General features: G+C 44.0%; 1 protein-coding gene across 2 annotated transcripts in view; it reads left to right on the top strand.

Moving 5' to 3' along the window:
- Positions 1-23,618, top strand: part of xpo6 (exportin 6) — a 123,441-nt gene that overhangs the window by 234 nt on the left and 99,589 nt on the right. The gene's annotated exons all lie outside the window — the stretch shown is intronic.

Below are 23,618 nucleotides of genomic sequence, written 5' to 3'. Positions count from 1 at the left end.
CTCTACCCTAGCTGCGGTAGTGAGCCTGAGCCTGGCTGAGGAGAGGGCAAGGCTGCTCTCCTGCTGTGGGCCTCGGCTGGGAGAGATTTTGCTGCTCTGCAGAGAGCCCCTTATGCAATCGGCGGGGTTCCATCTCTCCGGGATAGTGGTGACCTGTTCTCATCTCTCTGCATCAAGAGAGTGCAGTTGGGGGTCATTATTATCCCACCTTCTGTGTAACCCTGTGCTGGCATCCTCTGGGATAGTATATGGCCTTTGCTGTGCCACTGTCCACAGACTTGATTGGATGCCAGGGACATAAGACTAGGAGACCGTTCAGGCCCTCAAAACTGTCCTGTCACCCACTGGCTGACCTGCGTTTTAACACTCTACCTGCCTTGGTTCCATATCCCTGTCCCGACAAAACACGAGCTTGCTGTGTGCAGGTCCATATACTATCATTCTCTGCTGCAGCATTCCTGAGTGACCCTTTGAATCATACATTGCTTGAGATTGTGGCCCTCAACAAGAAGTTAGCGTGCTACATCACAGACCCTGATGACATTGCTCCTGTGATCTGCACTTGACTGCAGATATAGCTCAGGAATTTGGTAAGGTGCATGGATGATCAAGTAACAAGATGGATTGACAGTTGTCATGCCCAAAGGCAGCTGAGATGGATAATTATTTGGCAAGCTTTATGTTTATATCTGGGATATAAATGGAAGATGTTATAGACTTAGTAAATTCAAAAAATGAAGTGATTTCTGTGACCAGAATGATACCATATACATTATACAGGCAACACGGTTTGAAAATGGGGTAGAGCTGCTGCATCCAGAAAATGGTCCCATATATCCCAAATCTGGTCATAGACACCTGAGTCATTCTGCATTTTATGCAGAAATGTATGTAGACATTTCTTGGACACATTTGTGCTATTTCTGGACATATGAAAAGATGGGCAGAAAAAGACCAACTGGTCCATTAAGTCTGTTGGGGACACCATTGTCCCCATCCACTAGCAGTAAAGTAATCTCCTGGTAGTGACCAAAATATATGTTTTTTTAAAAACATGGCCAGTTTTGGTGGAAAATATTTGGGAAATTATATTACCCACCACCTTGCCTTTTGTGCACTGTGATATCAGACTCCTCCATCAACTTGTCCAGCTCCCTTTTTGATGTTTGTGCAATGGATGAAGGTTTGCTTCAATCTGGCAACATATTCCAAAGTTCAATAATCATTTGGAAACAAAATTCTGACGTCTAACCTAGTTCTTGTGCTTGCATAACTTGTATGAATGGAATCATGGAAAATTGCTGCGGAGGAAGACCATTTGGCCCATCATTCACAGCTGATTTTTCATGATCGGTACAGGCTTAGTTCCACATCGTTGCTTTTTGTAATCCTGTAAGTTCCTCATGCTTAAGTACCTGTTCAGCTCCGTTTTCAAATTAATTATGGAATTTGTTTTCACCACCTTTTTAAGTAAAGTGTTTCAGATTTCAACAAATGAAAACGTGTTTCTTCAACTCCCCTCTAGATCTTTAGCCCATGATTTTAAATCCATGACCTCTAGTTATTGCCCCACTTGCCAGAGGAAATGGCTTTTCTCTATCAAAGCCTCTCATCAACATGTTCCCTCATTCTCCCTAATTTACCTATCCCAAATAATTGTTTCATGTCTGCTAAAACTAATCACTATTGCAGGATCATCTCGGAATGCAAAGGTAGACCCCGGCTTCTTTTCTCTACTGCTAACTGTCGTCTTAAACACCTGTCTCCACCACCCTCTCCTCAAACAATAAGTGCGAGGAGTCAACGGTGGTCTTTGTTACTAGAATCCAGAGCATCACTCAGCTGCTTCTGTGTCCCTCCATTCCACTAGCCCAAGCCAAAGTTTTCCCCCACCAGGGCCCTGAACCCTCATCTTTCTCTAGTTTCTCTCCCATTTACCCATGTGCCTTTTCTGAACTTATCCATGAGATTCAACATTGCTCTCCCAATCCTATTCCCACTAAACTGTTGATCACCCAATTGCCCTCCCTGTCCACTTGTTAGCTGATATTGTTAATGGTTATCTACACGCATTGTCCCTTTCTCCTTTAAATCTGCAATCATCACTCCTCTCCTCCAAAAAACAATCCTTGACCCCACTATTCTTGCAAACTACCACCTTATCGCCAACCTTCCATTCTTCTTCAAAGTCCTTGAACATGTTATCACCTCTCAAAACTGTTCCCATCTTTCCTAGAAATCCATGTTTGAATCCCTCCAATCAGGTTTCTTTCCTTGTTACGGTACCAAAATAGCTCTTATCAAAGTTACAAGTGACATCCTATGTGACTAGCACGAAAGTAAACTATCCCTTGTCCTTCTCGACCTCTCCGCAGACTTTGACACAGTTGATCACCTCCTTCCAACACCTCTCCACTGTCGTCCAACTGGTTGGGATTCCTCATCTGGTTCTATTCTTGCCTATTGTAGCCAGGATATCACTTGCAATGGCTTCACTTCCAGCTTCTGTACTGTTAACTCTGGTATCCCCCAAGGATCTATTATTGACCCTGTTTCTCATCTACATGATCATCTGTGGTGACATCTTCCAAAAGCACATTGTTTGTTTTCACATGTAATTTGATGACACCCAGCTCTTCCTCATCACCATCTCCCTGGGTTGTTCACTGCTGCTAAATTATCAGACTGCTTACCCAACATCCAGTACTGCATGTGCAGAAATTTCTTCCAGTTAAGTATTGGGAAAGCAGAAGCCATTGTTTTCAGTCTCACTGCAAATTCTGGTTCCTAACTATTGACTCTATCCCTGCTCCTGGCAATAGGTTGAGACTAACCAGTCTGCTGGTGTCATATTTGACCTGGAGATGAGCTTCTGTTTGTGCCATAATTAAGATTACCTATTTTGACCTCCATAAAATTCATCCCTGTCTCAGTCACACCTGCTGAAACTTAACTTGTCTATGTTACTTCTAAACTTAACTATTTCAGTGCACTCCTGGCTGGCCTACCACACTTAACCCTCTATAAACTTGAGGCTGTCGAAAACTCCACTGCCGTGCTTAGCTTGCACCAAATCCCATTCACCTATCACCCCTGTATTTGCTGACCCACATAGCCTTCTGGTCAAACAACGTCTTGATTTTAAAATTTTCATCTTTGTTTTCAAATCCCTCCATGACCTAACCCTCCTTACCTCTGTAATCTCTTAGCCCTACAAACTTCTGCGATATCTGTGCTCATCTAATTCTAACCTCTTGAGTATTCTCACTTTTAATTGCACCACCATTGGTTGTGTGCCAGCGGTTGTCTAGGCTCTAAGTTCTGGAATTCCCTTGCTGCCTCTCTACCTCTCTTTCCTCCTTTAAGATACTCCTTAAAACCTAACTCTTTGATCAAGCTTTTGACCACTTGACCAAATAGCTTCTTATGTGGTTCAGTGTCAGTTTTGTTTTATAATGCTCCTGTGACACGCCTTGGGATATTTTATGTTAAAGACACTTTATAAATATAAGTTGTTGATATATACACAGTCCAAGCTCTTCAACAAGGCTTTCTGAAGCCTGTTTTCTTTTTTTTTGGAATAAAGAGACCTGGGAGATCTCAGCCTGTTGTCATAGTGAAGGTTTTAGATCAGGGCTGGATTTTGGCTACCAAGCTGGTATTTGAGTCTGGAAACTTCCCAACTCGCCAACCTGCCTTGGTTGACAGTGCCCCAATAGACAGTTTCAGCTCTGGGCAGGGGTTGGGTAGGATGAAGTCAAGCCCCAGAAGCAGAGTGTAGGTGGCCACTTGGGCGAGTGGGTGCAGAGATGGGCTGATTAGATGGCCTGCCTCAGTTCTGTGGGACTTAATCCCAGTTGTTAGATTTTAAGCCCTCTAGCCCTCATCCTGCACGCCCTCTTAACTCCCACCCATCCCCACGGCCCCTTATATCATCCATGCCAATTCTTGCCCCCCCACTACTCCTCATAGTCTGCATACTGTACATGCTACCTCATGCCCATTCATCACCAGGGGTGGCTCAGTACTGACTGAGCTGGCTGAGCCCTAAAGGACATAGCTGCTATACTGGGCCTGTGGCAGGTGGTGAGGGAACCAACAAGAGGGAAAAACCTGCTTGACCTCATCCTTGCCGACCTACCTGCTGATGCATCTGTCCATGACAGTATTAGTCAGAGTGACCGCTGTGCAGCCCTTGTGGATACGACATCCTATCTTCACATTGAGGATGTCCTCCATCTGTGATATGGCACTACCACTGTGTTATGTGGGATAGATGTCAAACAGATCTAGCAACTCAAAACTGGGCATCCATAAGGCACTGGGCCATCAGTAGCAGAATTATATACAATTCTGTAAATTCATGGCCCAGCATCTCTCCCACTCTACCATTATCATCAAACTGGGGGATCAAACCTGGTTCAATGAAGATTGCAGGAATGTATACCAGGAGCAGCAGCAGGCATGCCTGAAAATGAGCTGTCAACCTGTTGAAGCTATAACACATGGTTACTTGCATGCCAAACAGTGGCAGCAGCATGTGTTAGACGGAGCTAAGCAACCCCACAACCAATGGATCAGACCTAAGGCCTGCAGTCATGGGTAATTAAGCAACTAACAGGAGGAGGAGGCTCCACAAATATCCCATCTTCAATGATGGTGGAGCCCAGAAGAGCAGTGCAAAAGACAAGGCTGAAGCATTTGCAATCTTGAGCAACATACCTGGGCAGTTTTCCACATTGCCGTATAAATGTCAGTGTTGTAGCTATACTGGGACAGCTTGGCTAAGTGTGTAGCTAGCTCTGGAGCGCAAGTCTTCAGCACTATTGCTGGAATATTGTCAGGGCCCATAGCCTTTGTAGTGTCCAGTGCACTCAGCACTGCCAAGTGGAATGATCATTCGGCCTCTTCCTGAGGTCCCCAGCATCTCAAATGCCATTCTTCGGTCAGTTTGATTCACTCCACATGATATCAAGAAACGGCTGACTGCACTGGATACTGCAAAGGCTGTGGGCCCTGACAATATTCCAGCAATAGTGCTAAAGACTTGTCCTCCAGAGCTAGCTACACACTTAGCCAAGCTGTCCCAGTACAGCTACTACACTGGCATTTATATGGCAATGTGGAAAACTGCCCAGATATGTCCTGCCTACAAAAAGCAGGACAAATCCAACCTGACCAGTTATAGATCGAATAGTCTACTCTTGATCATCAGTAAAGTGGTGGAAGGGGTCTTCGGCGCTATCAAGCAGCACCTGCTCAGCAATAACCTCTCTGATGCTCAGTTTGGGTTCCGCCAGAGCCACTCAGCTCCTGACCTCATTGCAACCTTAGTGCAAACATGGACAAAAGAGCTGAACTCAGAGTGAGGTGAGAGTGACTGCCCTTAACATCAAGACAGCATTTGACAGAGTGTGACATTAAGGAGCCCCAGCAAAACTGGAGTCAATGGAAATCAAGGGGAAAACTCTCCACTGGTTGGAATTATACCTAGCACTTTGAAGATGGTTGTGGTTGTTAGAGGTCAGTCATCTCTGTTCCAGGGCATCACAGCAGGAGTTCCTCAGGGTAGTGTCCTAGGTCCAACCACCTTCAGCTGCTTCATCAATGACCTTCCCTCCATCATAAGATCAGAAGTGAGGATGTTTGCTGATGATTGCACAATGTTCACCATTCGCGACGACTCGGATACTGAAGCAGTCCAGGTGCATGTGCAGCAAGACTTAGACAACATTCAGGCTTGGGCTGATAAGTATCGGGGGGGTTTTACCATTGACCAGAAACAGGACTGGTCAAATAAATACTGTGGCTACAAGGGCAGGCCAGAGGCTAGGAATTCTGTAGCGAGTAACATTTCCCCCTGACTCCCCAAAGCCTGTCCACCATCCACAAGACAAGTCAGAAGTGTGATGGAATACTCTCCAATTATGAACAAGGAGCAGGCCATTCAGCCCTGCAAGCCTGCTCTGCCATTTAATAAGACCATGGCTAATCTAATTGTAACGTGAAATCTGCACCCCACCTACCCCCGATAACCTATCACCCCCCTTGCTTGCCATGATACAAACATATGAACAAATTGCCTGGATGAGTGCAGCTCCAACACTAAAGAAGCTCAACACCATCCAGGACAAAGCCCGCTTGATTGCCACCCCTTCCATCACTGACACACAGTGGCAGCAATACATGCATCTACAAGATGCATTGCTGCTACTCACCAAGGCTCCTTTGACAGCAGCTTCCAAACCTGTGGCCTCTATCACCTAAAAGGACAAGGGCAGCAGATGCATGGGAGCACCACCAGTAAGTTCCTGTCGAAGCCACACACCAACCTAACTTGGCACTATTTGCTGTTCATTCACTGTTGCTGGGTTAAAATCCTGGAACTCCCTCCCTAACAGCAATGTGTGTGTAGCTACACCACATGGACTGCAGTGATTCAAGAAGGTAGCTCACCATCACCTTGAGATTCAGTTAAGGATAGGCAATAAAAATGCTGGCCTAGCCAGTGATGACTACGTCTTATGATAGTACTTTTCAAATATTCAATGTACATAACCAATGGACCATATGATAACAATGGCAAGTGTGGAACTGCTGAGGAGGAAGAGAAAACCCACTCAAATCTTCAGAGAGAAGAAAATTGCTATTCCTACAAAACTGCAAAAGTGTCAACCAGACAGATCATTAAAGCAACATAGGCATCAAACACTTCACACCTTCTAATCTTGTCCAAATAAACATTGATACATTGACAAAAGAGGTCACAGAAGACTTCAGTTGTCAAAACAACCATCTCCTGAGCTAATGCTTTTAACCTACTGCATCAGTGGATTGGGCCAGATCGAGAGTGCATGGTATGGTCACGCAACACGCACTCTTAACCTGTGACAGGGAAAATTAGGGGTTGCAGGAAAAGGAGGCAGGGATTGTGGAATAGAATCCCACCTGCTGTTTTCTAATAGCTCTGATACGTTCTGACTCTGTCAAAATCTGGACCCAGGTGTTAACCTAGCAGTTGCCTATTCAACATTATGTGGGGTGTCTAATCTGTTAGTTGAGGGGACTAGAATTGGACCCCATATTTCTGACGGGACTAAATTTTTGAATAGGCACACCATGATGCTTTGTTTTATGTTGCATTGACCGAGCTATACATCTTAATTTCTGTTTGCCGTTGCTATCGGTACTTGTAATGGATCAGTAGAGACTTGTGCACGATACCATGAAAGTCTCTTCCTACTCAACAGACTCTAATTCAGATCCCGGCATGATACACACGTGTGCTCACGATTGTCCTATACTATAAACATGCATCATACTACGTTTATCACCTGTGAGCTACAGGCCCATTTCCCCTATAGATCTAGATCAAATTGTAATCAAGGGTCCTGACACCAGCAGTTAGTTCTTCATGTCCAGACAGCCACATTGCATTCATCCAGTTCATTCCTGTATATCAACAATACATTGTAATGTGTATTGCAAAGAATAATGCCAACACCAACACTTCCCTGTGGGGGCCTCCATGCGGATCTGCTCCCTTTAATGACAGCTGTGAACTTGCAACCAAGTCCCTATCCTTCTGAAAAATTTTACAAATATCCGGTGTTCACATACTTGCAGGGTATCTTCCTCCAATTGCTAGTTACTTGTTTGAATAATTCAACCAGATTGGCAAGACATGATAAAAGCAAAAAACTGTGGATGCTGGAAATCCAAAACAAAAATGCCTGGAAAAACACAGCAGGTCTGACAGCTTCTGTGGGGAGGAATACAGTTAACGTTTCGAGTCCATATGACTCTTCAACAGAACTAAGGAAAAATAGAAAAGAGGTGAAATATAAGCTGGTTTAAAGGAGGGGTTTGGGGTGGGGGGGGGCGGGGCGGGGGATGGGGATGGGGTGGGACAGGTAGAGCTGGATAGAGATAACCAAAAGATGTCATACACAAAAGGACAAAGAGGTGTTGAAGCTGGTGATATTATCTAAGGAATGTGATGATAAAGGTACAGTTAGCTCTAGTGGGGGTGGGGTGGAGGGAAGGAATCGAAATAGGCTAAAAGGCAGGGATAAAACAATGGATGGAAATATATTTAAAAATAGTGGAAATAGGTGGGAAAAGAAAAATCTATATAAATTATTGGAAGAAAGAGGGTGGGGATGGAGGACAGAGTTCATGATCTAAAATTGTTGAACTCAATATTCAGTCCGGAAGGCTGTAGAGTGCCTAGTCGGAAGATGAAGTGCTGTTCCTCCAGTTTGCGTTGAGATTCACTGGAACAATGCAGCAAGCCAAGGACAGACATGTGGGCAAGAGAGCAGGGTGGAGTGTTGAAATGGCAAGCGACAGGGAGGTCTGGGTGATGCTAGTGGACAGACCGAAGGTGTTCTGCAAAGCGGTCACCCAGTTTACGTTTCGTCTCTCCAATGTAGAGGAGACCGCATTAGGAGCAGAGAATTCAGTAGACTAAATTGAGAGAAGTGCAAATGAAATGCTGCTTCACTTGAAAGGAGTGGGCCCTTGGATGGTAAGGAGAGGGGAAGTAAAGGGGCAGGTGTTGTACCTTCTGCGGTTGTATGGGAAGGTGCTGTGGGAGGGGGTTGAGGTGTAGGGGGTGATGGAGGAGTGGACCAGGGTGTCCCAGAGGGAACGATCTGTTCTGATGATGCCTCTTTCAAAAACAGTTCCTCTGACATGTCTTCTTTCTTCCTTGACCGAGGTTTTCCATCCATGGTGGTTGACAGGGCCCTCAACCGTGTCCGGCCCATCTCCTGCGCATCCGCTCTCCCTCCCAGAACCATGATAGGGTCCGCCCTGTCCTCATTTATCACCCCACCAGCCTCCGCATTCAAAGAATCATCGTCCGCCATTTCCACCAACTCCAGCATGATGCCACCACCAAACACATCTTCCCTTCACCCCCCCCGGCAGCATTCCGTAGGGATCGTTCCCTCCGGGACACCCTGGTCCACTCCTCCCTCACCCCCTGCATCTCAACCCCCTCCCACGGCACCTTTCCATGCAACCGCAGAAGGTGCAACACCTGCCCCTTTACTTCCCCTCTCTTCACCGTCCAAGGGCCCAAACACTCCTTTCAAGTGAAGCAGCGTTTCACTTGCACTTCCCTCAATTTAGTCTACTGCATTCTCTGCTCCCAATGCGGTTTCCTCTACATTGGAGAGACCAATCGCAGACTGGGTGACCGCTTTGCGGAACACCTTCGGTCTGTCCGCAAGCATGACCCAGACCTCCCTGTCGCTTGTCATTTCAACACTCCACCCTGCTCCTCTCATGCCCACATGTCCGTTCTTGGCCTGATGCATTGTTCCAGTGAAGCTCAACGCAAACTGGAGGAACAGCACCTCATCTTCCAACTAGGCACTTTACAGCCTTCTGGACTGAATATTGAGTTCAACAATTTTAGATCATGAACTCTCTCCTCCATCCCCACCCCCTTTCTGATCCCCCGTTTTTCCAATAATTTATATAGATTTTTCTTTTCCCACCTATTTCCATTATTTTTAAATGTATTTCCATCCATTGTTTTATCTCTGCCTTTTTGTCTATTTTGATCCCTTCCCCCCACCCCACCCCCACTAGGGCTATCTGTACCTTTATTATCACATTCTTTAGAGAATATCACCAGCTTCAACACCTTTGTCCTTTTGTCTATGACATCTTTTGGTTATCTCCACCTATCACTGACCCTCTATCCAGCTCTACCTGTCCCCCCCCCACCCGCCTTAAACCAGCTTATATTTCACCTCTTTTCTATTTTTCCTTAGTTCTGTTGAAGAGTCATACGGACTCGAAACGTTAACTGTGTTCCTCTCCACAGATGCTGTCAGACCTGCTAAGTTTTTCCAGGTATTTTTGTTTTTGTTTTGGCAAGACATGATCTTCTCCATAAGCCATGTTCTGTGCATGTCTTCCATGTCAATGTGGTTGTATAGGGCAAGCCTAATGATCCACTGTGGCAACTTTCCTATTTCTGACGTCAAGCTAATAAGCCTATAATTTTGTGGTCTAATTTGTACTTTTTGAATGCCAGTGGAAAATTAGCTTCCCTGCAGTAATTGGTTCAGAGAAGTCTTTTGATCATTCCTATCAACTATATGAATAGGCAGCTGCCATTTATTTCATCATTCTCAGCTAGATGCTGTCCATGCTGGTAACTCAGTCTGATTTAAGACCCCTCATTCTCTCCCAAGATCAGAGCTTACATTTACTTCAACAATCTTAATGTCAGCTACAAAATGGTAATTGATCTCAGTCCACAGTAGAAAAGATTGGTGCAAAAGTTCACCTGAGCCTTCCCTGAAGAGTCAGCCTCCTATCTCTAAACATAACTGAACAGTTCAGTGCCCTTTCCAGTTCTTTAATTCTCATGCCTTATTCACCTTTTGATTTTGAATAGTTCATTGTGAATTCTGTTTATTTCACTTTTCCTCAGAACTTAAATTCATATAATTCACATTGCCATGTATTGGAAGTCATTCCTTTAGCCACTGTCTCTAGTGTTTATACAGTACTGTGCTTTTATTGTGGTGTTTCTGTCTGTTACTATATCCTTTAACATTCTGTCCTCTTCCCTGTCTTCATGCACTGGATTCATGTGTTGAATTCACATTTCCCACAGTCGACCTAGCACCAATGATATTTTTCTACATTTCCTATCTCTTGTCCCAGTTTTGGGAAAGATCCAATTGAGTTTAACTTGGATTACCAACTCTATGAACAAGATCCTATTGATGTGTAGGCTAATGCAGAGATGGGCCTGACAACCGCAGCGAATCAGCTAGCTACAATTTTAATACATTGTGCCTGACTGGCTGGGTATGTGCTATTTGTACTCTGCTTCCGTGGTTCCTTTTTAGTGTTGACGTAGATTCAAGTACTCGACAATTTGGTTTAAATTTACAGGCATTCATCCTGTGAAGCTCTGAAGCTGCTTGTTCTTATCTTGCCGTGGTTTGCCATAGTTTCAGCTGCCTTGAGCACAGTCAGCTGCTTGCCTCTTTGATCTACTAGCTGCTGGAATTGGGGTCTTTCTCTCCTATTATCCTGAATGTATTTTTCTTTGTTTCAGTTTTATCTCCATAAGTGTATTACTTGTAGAAATAAATTAAGAATGCAATGACCCACCTTTTGATTTGGTTCAATGCACTTGCTAAAGGAGGAATTAGACAGTGCTTGAAGTGGGCTATTTGGGTCTTGTGTCTCAGTGTTGTTTGGTGTTTTCACTTAGGTAGCAACTATTCAGCTTTTATTCCTGGTCTGAGTGCTTCTGCTTATGGTTTCTTTCTAAGGGACAAATAATCCATGTGTTATATGGCTGACCAAGAAGTAGCTTAACATACATTGCTATTGATGCAGCATTAGGTGGTAAGCTTGCTATGGTTTCTTTTGTTATGGTCTTTGGGTATCCTGTTTGGGCAGTGTCCTCTTGGAAGTGAGGGTGTTGAAGAAAAATTGAAAGTTAAGTTTGTCGTCAGCAAGATGGAAGAACTGTCCAGAAAGCACTGCAAGTAGTCCACTTAGTAAACCCATTATTAGCATCAGTTACTTTTAATTCACATGTAGCACATGTACTAAGCAAAACCCAGCTGAGAGGAGAACCATACTTGAACCAGTGAGCCATTTTGACATTTCCTTCACCAGAATAAGTGCATGTCATAAATGCACTTGTTTCAGTAGGTTCTACTTGGAACACTTTTAAAACCTAACAGATGCTGGCAGGGTGATTTTTTTTTTTCCAACACTTCCTACAGTTTCAGCAGTGAGTCTTTTTCAAACTTTACCTGAATTTTATACCCAACTAAAACAATAGTTGGGCAAAAAAGTATTGATGTAGCAAAAGATTTTGCACCAGACTTGAGCAGAGCATGTTAAAGCTGCATGCAGCCAAAAGGCAGCAACCATTAAAGTGACCCAGAATTGGAAGTAATTCTAGTGATGGGTTTGAGTTTAATGGGTATGCATAGTAAGTACAATATTATATTTGTACCTTTCTCCCTGGGCTGATCAAGCACATTGCTTTCTGCACATTGTTGCATTAAACAATGATCGGGGTAGGGAGTAGGTGTGGTAGTGGGAACTTGAGGTGTATTTGGACGGTAGTCTGCAATGTTGTCTTCTGTTATCATTGGGCGGTTGATGTCCAGATCCAAAACAGACTTTTAACTCAGTTTGTTTAACAAGGATTGTAGGCTAGGGAGAAGTGTTGATATCCAAGGAGGAAGCTATACATTGAGTCTAAGGGATGCATCAGAAGATGGGCATTTGGTCTGAATGGGATTGCTGTAGTTTTCTTCAGGCAGCGATTAAAGGATTTTGGAAACAGTTCAACTTGGTTGTGTCTCTCAGAATTGCTGTCTGTCCTAGGGCTTCTCATCTTTATGAAGGAAGCATGTTAACTGTCATTTTGATGGGTTGCAAATGGAAGAGAGGCAGAGTGCCATTGTCTGCAATTCAGACTACAAATAAAACTTTCAAACATTCTGAAAGCAAAGTTCTGCTTTTGGACTCGTAATCGTTTTTACTTGTGCAGTGAGTTTAGGGTATGCACCTTTCTCAGTCACAGAAAAAAGATCACCTGGCTGCTGGGGGCATTCATACATGGTTAGACCTTTCCATTGATTGACCTGCCAGCCAGTGCACCAGAGCTAGAAGGGAATCTCCAGATTTCCTCTGCCAGCACAACTCTTGGTTTGAACAATTCTGAGAACTTGTTTTTAAATACCATGTAGCCATGCTACATCCAACTACAGCTTAATAGTTTAAACTGGACACTAGAATTAAATAAATTTTGACCGCAAGAAGCTTTTGAGGGAACTGCAGCTTAATTCAGCTCCAACTCTGACTCTGGAATAGTGAAGACCTGTCATCCCTGCAGCTCATCAATGAAGGCAGTTTTTCCCAAAGGTTAGAAGAGGTTTTAGAAATGCTGTAGTGTGGTGAAATGAAATACATTTGCAGCATTAACGGTTACATGGTTAGCTGATAAAGTAGTAGAGACGCTCTTGATGGAAAGGACCTATGGTTTTGTATGTTGCCATGCCAATGTTGATCATGTTTCTAAGCCAAATTCAGTCAAAGGGGGAGAAAAAGTGCACCTAGAGTTTTGAATGTTGGCAGTTTTGCTGCCACCTCTGTCTGTGGTTAACAAAGGCATAACCAAAATAACGGTACTGACACCTTTTAGTTTAGGTACATGAGGGGTTAAAAACTAGGGACTCTCAAACTATATCCTAGTCTAACTCTAGCATTATGACAATCTAGTTGTTTTCTAGGTAGTTCAAGGAAGTGGGATGAACTACTTATTTCAAACATACAGATGTTGAGAATTTTCTTTCTGGTGCGCCTGAGAATTCCTTTAAAATTTAGCAAACAGTTAAATTCATGAAGCCCCATTAACTGTTTCAGGGATTGTTTATTAGTCAGTATTTGTTGAGTCAAGCAAGTTTGTGTCTGTCTGGAGATTTGGAATTTCTGAAGAGCTAAAATTAGTTAAGAACACCATGAGTTAGTAAGATGAACTGTGAAAATGTTAAGTTTCTGAAATTCCATTCCTTTACTCTTCAATAAATTTGTCTGGAAAGGGCTAGCATAACATCCTTCTATTGTAGCCTGAAGACTGGGAAGATCCTGTATAGGAAGGGGCATGGTATTGTTGAACAAGTAATCCAGGGGCCTGGACTAATAATCAGGAGACACGAGTTCAAGCCACACCATGGCAACTTTGGAATTAAAATTCAGTTAATTAAGTAAATCCAGAATCAAAGACTAGTCTTAGGAGCAACAATTGTGAAACGACTGGATTGTTAAAAAATCCATCTAGTTCACTAATGTACCGTAGGGAAAAAACCTGACACCCATACCCAGTCTGGCCTTACAAGTGACTCGTCATGCACAGTAGTGTGCTTGACTCTTAACTGCGCTCTGAAATGACCTAGCAAACTACTTGGTTGTATTCAAGAAGGCACTTGCCATAACCTTGTCCAGGACAATAAGTGCTTGCTGGCCTCGCCTGCAATGCCCACATCCCATGAATTGATTTTTAAAAATCACTTATTCCCCTGGGGAACACTAGCAACCTTACTTAGATATTAGGACAAGTGAAAATACTCTTAACAATGTTAAAGCAGTCAGAAAAATGCCAAGAATATGTAGGCTAAAAAGATCCAAATGTAATGAGCATGTCTTGATTTTAAAATTCTCATCCTTGTTTTCAATTCCCTCCAAGACCTTGCCCCTACCTATCACTAATCTCCTACGGGATATTTGCACTCACCTGATTCCGGCCTGTTGAGCATTTTGATTTTAACCGCTCCAGCGTTGGTGGCCATGCCTTCAGTTGCTTAGGCCCAAAGCCCTGGAATACCCACCCCACACACCTGTTTCTATACCTTGCTTTTCTACCTCTTTCACCAGGCTTTTGGTCATCTGACCAGTGGCTTGGTACCATGTTGGTTGTGTAATGCCCTTGTGAAATGCATTGCGATGTTTTATTATGTTAATGGTGAGCTATAAATGGTGTGTTTCATAGGAACCAAGCATGATCAAGAAAGTGTAAGAAACATAGGATTCAAGTTACTTTGATTCAAAGCCCCAACATCTGGCTCAATTTGTCCATTTCTAACTTGCATTTTGTAAGTTAAAATATTTTCAGATATTAGCCAAATGTCCTAAATGTTCATTTATTGTTTGAAAATCCCTCTGTTTTGATGATTCAGATGACTGCTTGTGGACACTGAGAATCACAAGGTACGCCTTGTTCACATTTCCAATTGCCAAAGTCATTGTGTTTTGAAGAGTGCCTTTTGATGTTTTGGTGAGCTTCATTTCCTGAAACCTTGACCTTTGCTCTTGGCAGCTTTCGTCCTTTGCACCTGAAGATATTAACTCTTTGCAATGATGGTGAGCATTGACAGGTTATTCAGGCATTGCAGGGAGAAGAATTGCAGCAGGATCCAAGCTATATTTGCACTCCACTGGATAGTGCACAATCCTGGTTATGCTTGGTGCGCACAAATTAATTTTAGCCCTGCTGCCCTCAGCTGAGTCAACTATCTACATAAGCTACTGCACAGAAATGGGCCATTTGCCGCAACTAGTCCATATGGTATTTGTGTTCCACTCATGTCTTCTCCCATCTTTCCTGATCTAAATCTATCATTGTAACCCTTTTCCCTCATATGCTTGTCTAGCTACCCTTTCTTCTGAATTCCCTATTGGATTTCTTGGTGACTATCTTATATTGGTGGTTTCCAGCTATTCTCTTTCCATAAGAGGAAACGTTCTCTCTGTATCCACTCAATCAAAACCTTTAATCATTTTAAAGACCTCTATTAGGTAACCCCTCAGCCCTTTTCCAAGAGAAAAGAGCCTGCCAATCCTTTCCTGATACGCTTACCCATGTATTCCTTGTAAATCTTCTCTGAACTCTCTCCGGTGCCTCCATTTTCTTTTTACAAGATGGCAACCAGAATTGTACACAGTACTCAGTGTGGTCTAACCAAGGTTCGACACAGGTTTAGCATAACTTGCCTACTTTTGAATTCTATCCCTCTAGTGCCTGGTTTGATTTATTTTAATGGCATTGCTAACCTGTGACAATTTTTCGTGATTGGCGTATTTATACTCCGAGATCACTTTCTTTCTCTACACCGCCGAGACTTGCACCTTTTTAAGGCGGAGGTATATAGTTTCTTGTTAGACAAGGGAATCAGGCCATCAGGGATAGATGGGAATGTGGAATTTGAAATACAAACATTTCAGCCATGATCTTAATGGCAGAGCAGGCTCAAGGGGCCAAAAGGCCTACTTCTGCTCCTATTTCATATCTTCAAAAGTATAGTTATTCAGAGCGTCAGGTGGGAAGCAGAGCAGGCTTGGGTGGCAAATGGCCTATTTCTAATTCGTATGTTGATATGTTCCACAGGGATCAGTGCTGGGACCGCTACTGTTCACCATTTACATTAATGATTTGGACGCTGAATCAAAAATACAACTTCTAAATTTACAGATAAGACCAAATTGGGGGAGTGCAACAAATTACATGAAGACATTGATAGACTTGCAGATGAGCAAATAATTGGCAAACGAATTTCAACACAGATATGTGAGGTAGTACATTTTGGTAGGAAGAATAGGGAGGTCATTTATCACACTTTTTTTTACTCATTCATGGGATGTAGGCTTTGTTGGCTGGGCCAGTATTTATTGCCCATTCCTAGTTGCCCATGGGAAGGTGGTGTTGAGCTGCTGCCTTGAACCGCTACAGTCTGGAGAAGGTACACCTACAGTGCTGTTAGGAAGGGAGTTACAGGTATTTTGACCCAGTGACAGTGAAGGAACGGCGAGATATTTCCAAGTCAGGATGGTGAGTGACTTGGGGAGCTTCCAGTTGGTGGTGTTCCCATCTATCTGCTGCCTTTGTCCTTCTAGATGGTTGTGGATGTGGGTTTGGAAGGTGCTGTCGAAGGAACCATGCTGAATTCCTGTAGTGCACCTTGTAGATGGTACACACTGCTGCTACTGTGCATCAGTGCTGGAGGGTGCGAATGTTTGTGGATGTGGTATCAATCAAGTGGGCTGCTTTGCCCTGGACGGTGTCCAGCTTCTTGAGTATTGTGGGAGCTGCACTCATTCAGGCAAGTGGGGAGTATTCCATTACACTCCTGTCTTGTAGATGATGGACAGGCTTTGGGGAGTCAAGAGGGGAGTTACTCATCGCACGATTTCTAGCCTCTGACCTGCTCTGGTAGCCACAGTATTTATATGGCTAGTCCTGTTCAGTTTCTGATCAGTGGTAACCCCAGGATATTGTTAGTGGGGGATTCATTGATGGTAATGCCATTGAACTTTATGGGGCGATGGTTGGATTCTCTCTTGTTGGGATGGTCATTGCCTGACACTTGGGTGGTGCAGAATGTTACTTGACTCTTGTCAGCCCAAGCCTGGATATTGTTCAGGTCTTGCTGCATTTGAACATGGACTTCTTCAATATCTGAATTGTGCTGAACATTGTGCAATCATCAGCGAACATCCCACTTTTGACCTTAGGATGGAAGGAAGGTTATTGATGAAGTAGCTGAAGATGGTTGGGCCGAGGACACAGCCCAACCTTGGTGTTAACTGTAAAATTAGAAGTTGTATTTTTGACTCACCATACAAATCATTAATGTAAATTGTGAATAGGAGTGGTCCCAGCATGGATCTTTGTGGAACATAACTAACATACGAATTAGGAGCAGGAGTAGACCATTCGCTGCCCAAGCCTGCTCTGCTTCCCACCTGCCACTCTGGATAACCACACTTATGAACATAGGAGCAGAAATAGGCAATTTGGCCCCTCTAGCCTGCTCTACCATTCATTAAGATCATGGCTGATCTGTTTATGTTTTGAATTCAACATTCCCATCTACCCCCGATGATCTTTGATCCCTTGCCTAACAAGAATCCCTACCTCCGCCTTAAAAGTATTCAATGACCCCACCTCTTTCTGAGGCAGTGTTCCAAAGTTGCACAATCCTCAAAAGAATTTCTCCTTATCTGTCCTAAAAGGGCAACCCCTAATTTTAAAACAGTGCCCCCTAGTTCTGGACTCCTCCAGAAGAGGAAACTTCATTTCCATGCCCACCTTGTCCTTCGGGATCTTTTATACTTCAATCAAGTCACCCCTCACTCTTCTAAACTCCAGTGGAAACAATCCCAGCCTGTCCAACTATCCTCATAAGACAACCCGCTCCTCACACCCCGCTTCCTGTAAGGACTCCATCCCATTCTCTCAGTTCCTTCGCCTCCGTCGCATCTGTTCAGATGATGCTACATTCAAAAACAGTTCCTCTGACATGTCCTCCTTCTTCCTTAACCGAGGTTTTCCACCCACGGTCGTTGACAGGGCCCTCAACCCTGTCCGGCCCATCTCCCGCGCATCCGCCCTCACGCCTTCTCCTCCCTCCCAGAAACATGATAGGGTCCCCCTTGTCCTCACTTATCACCCCACCAGCCTCCGCATTCAAAGGATCATCCTCCGCCATTTCCGCCAACTCCAGCATGATGCCACCACCAAACACATCTTCCCTTCACCCCCCTTATCGGCATTCCGTAGGGATCGCTCCCTCCGGGACACCCTGGTCCACTCCTCCATCACCCCCTACTCCTCAACCCCCTCCTATGGCACCACCCCATGCCCACGCAAAAGATGCAACACCTGCCCCTTCACTTCCTCTCTCCTCACTGTCCAAGGGCCCAAACACTCCTTTCAAGTGAAGCAGCATTTCACTTGCATTTCCCCCAACTTAGTCTACTGTATTAATTGCTCCCAATGTGGTCTCCTCTACATTGGAGAGACCAAACGTAAACTGGGCGACCGCTTTGCAGAACACCTGCGGTCTGTCCGCAAGAATGACCCAAACCTCCCTGTCGCTTGCCATTTTAACACTCCACCCTGCTCTCTTGCCCACATGTCTGTCCTTGGCTTGCTGCATTGTTCCAGTGAAGCTCAACGCAAACTGGAGGAACAACACCTCATTTTCCGACTAGGGACTTTACAGCCTTCCGGACTGAATATTGAATTCAACAACTTTAGGTCGTGAGCTCCCTCCCCCATCCCCACCCCCTTTCTGTTTCCCCCTTCCCTTTTTTTTTTTCTTCCAATAAATTATAAAGATTTTCCTTTTCCTACCTATTTCCATTATATAAAAAAAAAACCCCCACTAGAGCTATACCTTGAGTGCCCTACCATCCATTCTTAATTGGCACATTCATTTAGATAATATCACCAACTTTAACTTTAACACCTATGTGTTCTATTGTACTATTGTCGTTGACATCTTTTGATGATCTGCTTCTATCACTGCTTGTTTGGCCCTACAACCACACCCCCCCCACCCTCCACCTCTCTGTCTCTCTATCTCTCCGCCCCCCACACACACACCTTAAACCAGCTTATATTTCAACTCTTTCTTGGACTCGAACTCAAGTTCTGTCGAAGGGTCATGAGGACTCGAAACGTCAACTCTTTTCTTCTCCGCCGATGCTGCCAGACCTGCTGAGTTTTTCCAGGTAATTCTGTTTTTGTTTTGGATTTCCAGCATCCGCAGTTTTTTTGTTTTTATCATCCTAGTAAACCTCTTCTGAACTGCCTCCAATGCATTTACATCCTTAAATAAAGAGACCAAAACTTGTGCACTATTCGAGATGTGGTCTCTCAAATTCCCTGTATAACTGAAGCATAACATCCTTACTTTTATGTTCATTTCCTCTCATAATAGAGGATAGCATTCCATTAGCTGCCTTAATTACTTGCAGCACCTGCATTCTAATTTTTAGTGACTCATCCACTAGAATACATAGATCCCTCTGCACCTCGGAATTCTGCAGTCTTTCTCCATTTAAGCACTACTCTGCTTTTTTTATTCTTCCTGCCAAAGTGAACAACTTCACATTTGCCCACGTTGTACTCCATCTGCCAGATCTTTGCCCACTCACTCAACCTATCTGTATCCATCTGCAGCCTCCTTATGTCCTCTTCGCGACATACTTTCCTACCTATCTTTGTGTCATCTGTAAATTTAGCTACCATGCCTTTGCTACCCTCATCTAAGTCATTGATATAAATTGTAAAAAGTTGAGGTCCCAGCACAGACCCCTGCGGGACCCCACTCACCATATCCTGCCATTCAGAAAAAGACCCACTTATGCATACTCTCTGTTTTCTGCCAGCCATCTAATCTCCTATCCCTGCTAATATGTTACCCCTACACCATGAGCTTTTGTTTTCCACAATAACCTTTGATGTGGCACCTTAGCAAATGCCTTCTGGAAATTCAAGTACAGCGTGTCTACAGGCTCCCCTTTATCCAAGGTGTTTAAAGAACTCCAATAAACTGGTTAAATATATTCCCCTTTCACAAAACCATGCTGACTCTTCCCGGTTACCTTGAGTTTCTTTAAGTGCCCAGCTATAACCTCCTCAATGATTGATTCTAATACATTCCCCACAACAGACGTCAAGCTAACTGGCCTATAGTTTCTTGTTTTCTGCCTCCCTCCCTTCTTGAATAGAAGGGTTATATATTTGCTACTTTCCAGTCTGATGGAACCCTTTCATAATCTAGGGAATTTTGGAAAATTAACACCAATGCATCTACTACCTTATTAGCCACCTCTTTTAAGACCCGGAGACTTGTCAGCCTGCAGCTCCATCGGTTTGTTCAGTATTACTTCCTTAGTGATTGTAATTTCACCGTAGTTCCCCTCTCGCTTCCACCACCTGATTTCCAGCTATTACAGGAATGTTTTTGTATCCTCCATAGCCAAGACTGAAGCAAAATATTTGTTAATTTCATCATCTATTTCCTTATTATCTGCTATTAACTTCCCATTGCCACTCTAGAGGACCAACGCTCACATTACTTTTCTCCTTTCTAAATATCTGCAGAAACTCTTGCTATCTGTTTTTACATTTCTGGCTAGCATCCTCTCATACTTCTCATTTCTTTCTCGTGATTAACATTTTAGTCATTCTCTGCTGTTCTTAAATTCTGACCGGTTATCTGACCTGCCATTCACTTTTGCGCAGTTAATATGCCTTTTCCTTAAGTTTCATGTTTCCTTAACTACTTTAGTTAACCATGGATGATGGGTCCTTTAGAATTTTTCTTTTAACATAGGAATATACTTATTCTGAGTATTCTTAAATGTCTGCCATTGCTTGTCTATTGATCTATCCCCTAGCCTAGTATCCCAGTTCATTTCTGCTAGCTCAGCTTTCATGCCCACGTAGTTGTCCTTAAGTTTAAAATACTACTCTTAGATCCACTCTTTTCCCTTTCAAACTGGATGTAAAATTCAATATTGTGGTCGCTACTACCTAGAGGTGCCTTTACTCTGAGGCTATTAATTAATCCTGTCACATTACACAACACCAAGTTTAATATAACCTGCTCTTTGGTTGGTTCCAGAATGTGCTGTTCTAAGAAATTATCTCAAAAGTATTCTATGAAATCCTCATCCAGGCTACTACTGCCAATCTGACTTTTTCAGTTTGTATGTAGATTCAAATCATCCATGATTATTGCTGTCCCTTTATCACAAGCATCCAATATTTCTTCCTGTCTACTTTGTCCTAATTTGTTACAATTTAGGTGGATCTGTCCATGACAGTATCGGTAGGGGTGACCACCACATCATCCTTGTGGAGACAAAGTCGCATTTTCACATTGAGGATACCCCACATTGTGTTGTGCGGCACTACCGCCATGCTAAATGGGATAGATTTTGAACACATCTAGCAGCTCGAGACTGGGCATCCATGAAGCGCTGTGGGCCATCAGCAGAATTGTATTCAAACACAATCTGTAACCTCATGGCCAGACATATCTCTCACTCTACCATTACCATCAAGCCAGGGGATCAACCTGGGTTCAATGAAGGGTGCAGGAGGGCAGGAGCAGCACTAGGCATACCTAAAAATGAGGTATCAACCTGGTGAAGCTATAACAGGACTACTTGCGTGACAAATAGCATAAGTGATAGGCAGAGCTAAGTGATCCCAAACCAACGGATCAGATCTAAGCTGTAGTCCTGCCCACATCATTCATGAATAGTGATGGACAATTAAGCAACTCACTGGAGGAGGAGGCTCCACAAACATCCCCATCCTCAATGATGGAGGAGCCCAGCACATCAGTACAAAAATAAGGCTGAAGCATTTGCTACGATCTTCAGCCAGAAGTGCCGAGCGGATGGTCCATCTAGGCCTCCTCCGGAGATCCCCAGCATCACAGATGCCAGTCTTCAGCCAATTCATTTCACTCCATGTGATATCAAGAAACAGCTGAAGGCATTGGATACTGTAAAGGCGATGGGCTCTGACAATATTCCAGCAATAGTACTGAAGACATGCTCCAGAACTTGCCATGCCCCTAGCCAACTTGTTGCAGTACAACTACAACACTGGCATCCACCCGGCTATGTGGAAAATTGCCCTTTACGTCCTGTACACACAAAGCAGGACTGATCCAACCCGGCCAGTTACCACCCCATCAGTCTACTCTCGATCACCAATAAAGTAATGGAAGGTGCATTAACAGTGCTATCAAGTGGCACTTGCTTAGCAATAACCTTGATGACGCCCAGTTTGGGTTCCGCCAGGGCCACTGCTCGTGAGCACATTACAGCTTTGGTTCAAACATGGACAAAAGAGCTGAACTCCTGAGGTGAAGTGAGAGTGACTCCCCTTGAGATCAAGGCCTCATTTGACCGAATGTGGCATAAAGGAATCTTCGCAAAACTGGAGTCAGGGATTCAGGGGGAAAATTCTCCACTGGTTTGAGTCATACCCTACCACAAAGCATGATGTTTGTGGTTGTTGGAGGTCAGTCCTCTCAGCTCCAGGACATCGCTGCAGGAGTTCCTTAGTGTAGTACCCTTGGCCTGACCATATTCAGCTGCTTCATCAATGACCTTTCTTTCTTCCAAGATCAGAAGTGGTAATGTGTGCTGATGTTTGCACAATGTTCAGCACCATTTGTGACTCCTCAGATACTGAAGCAGTCCATGTCCAAATGCAGCAAGACCTGAACAATATACAGGCTTGGGCTAACCAGTGGCAATTAACATTCATGCCACACAAATGTCAGGCAATGACCACCTCCAACAAGAGAGAATCTAACTATTGCTCCTTGATGTTCAGTGGCATTACCATCACTGAATCCCCCACTACCAACATCCTGGGTGTTACTATTGACCAGAAACTGAACGGGACTAGCCATATAAATACTGTGGCTACAAGAGCAGGTCAGAGGCTAGGAATCGTGAGATGAGCAACTCGCCAAAGCCTGTTTACCATCTACAAAGCACAAGTCAGGAGTGTGATGGAATACTCCCCACTTTCCTAGATGAGTGCAGCTCTCACAACAGTCAAGAAGCTTATCAGCGCCCAGGGCAAAGCAGCCCACTTGATTGGCACCATCTCCACAAACATTCACTCCCTCCACCACTGATTCTCAGTTGCATCATTGCATACCACCTACAAGATGCACTGCTGGTATTCACCAAGGCTTCTTCGACAACACCTTCCAAACCCATGACCCCTACCATCTAGAAGGACAAGGGCAGTAGATTGAGGGGAATACCACCACCTGGAAGTTCCCCTCCAAGTCACTCACCATCCTGACTTGAAGATATATCATTGTTCCTTCACTGTCACTGGGTCAAAGCCCTGGTACTCCCTAACAGCATTGTGGGTATACCTACACCACATGGACTGCAGTGGTTCAAGAAGGCAGCTCACCACCACTGCCTCAAGGGCAACTAGGGATGAGCAATAAATGCTGGCTCAGCCAGCGAAGCCTGCATCCCATGAATTAATAAAAAAAGAATTTGGAGGCCTGTAGACCACTCCCACCAGTGACTTCTTTCCCCTACTATTCCTTATCTTCACCCAAACCAATTTTACACCCTGAATCAAGGTAATCTCTAACTATTACACCAGTGCCATCCTTGATCAACAGAACTCCCCCCTCCACCTTTACTTAGCTTCCTATTCTTCTTGAATGTCATGTATCCCTCTAGGATCCAATCCTTGTCAACCTGCATCTATG

The sequence above is a fragment of the Carcharodon carcharias genome, chromosome 15, assembly GCF_017639515.1.
Source record: "Carcharodon carcharias isolate sCarCar2 chromosome 15, sCarCar2.pri, whole genome shotgun sequence".
NCBI classification, from domain to species: domain Eukaryota; kingdom Metazoa; phylum Chordata; class Chondrichthyes; order Lamniformes; family Lamnidae; genus Carcharodon; species Carcharodon carcharias.
Note: the sequence above shows the minus strand (reverse complement) of the source record. Positions and strands in the feature narration are given on the sequence as shown.